Source organism: Ornithorhynchus anatinus, chromosome 3, assembly GCF_004115215.2.
Source record: "Ornithorhynchus anatinus isolate Pmale09 chromosome 3, mOrnAna1.pri.v4, whole genome shotgun sequence".
In the NCBI taxonomy this organism is placed as follows: domain Eukaryota; kingdom Metazoa; phylum Chordata; class Mammalia; order Monotremata; family Ornithorhynchidae; genus Ornithorhynchus; species Ornithorhynchus anatinus.
In genome coordinates this window covers 39950308-39951033 of record NC_041730.1, presented here as the reverse complement: position 1 = coordinate 39951033, position 726 = coordinate 39950308, and the positions used below count along the sequence as shown (strand labels likewise).

Sequence of the window (726 nt, the reverse complement as noted above, 5' to 3'; positions counted from 1 at the left end):
CACTAAGCCACGCAGCTTCTCTGTGCCTCAGTTTCCTCATCAGTAAATTGAGAATGAGAAATCTGTTCTCCCTGAGATGAACACATCTGTGTCTGATCTGACTGTGTTGTATCTACCCCAGTGCTTAGTAATGACAATTGTCTTATACTGTCGAGTCTTCTTCGACCCATGGCAACACCATGGACACATCTCTCCCAGAACGCCCCGTTCTCCATCTGCAATCATTCTGGTATGTATCCATAGAATTTTCTTGGTAAAAATACAAAAGTGGTTTACCACTGCCTCCTTCCACATGGTAAAATCGAGTCTTTGCCCTCTATTCTCTCCCATGCCGCTGCTGCCCAGCATAGGTGAGTTTTGACCTGTAGCTGATTGCTTGCCACTCGCTAGCCACTGCCCAAGCTAGGAATGGAATGGATAGGCCTCTGCTTGACTCTTCCTCCCATCTTCAAGACTGGTAGAGTACTGGAAACTCTCCAGGTGCGATCCTGACAGGGGAGTAATGATAATAGTAATGGCTTTATTCATTAAGTGCTCATTAGGTGTTAAGCGCTGGGCTAGGTACAAAAGCAATCAGATCGGAACAGGACTCCCAGTCTAAGAGTCAGTCAATCCATCAGTCGTATTTATTGAGCACTTACTGTATTCAGAGCACTGTGTTAAGGGCCTGGGATAGTACAGTATAACAATAGACAGACACATTCTCTGCTCACAACGAGCTTACAG

At 45.6% G+C, this 726-nt stretch overlaps 1 non-coding gene across 1 annotated transcript; it reads right to left on the bottom strand.

Annotated features, from left to right (window-relative positions):
* Nucleotides 1–360: 360 nt before the first annotated feature.
* LOC114810409 lies at nt 361–498 on the bottom strand. The gene has a single exon (XR_003758109.1). It is a non-coding gene; the product is annotated as a small nucleolar RNA SNORA7 (small nucleolar RNA).
* Between the last annotated feature and the right edge of the window lie 228 nt (nt 499–726).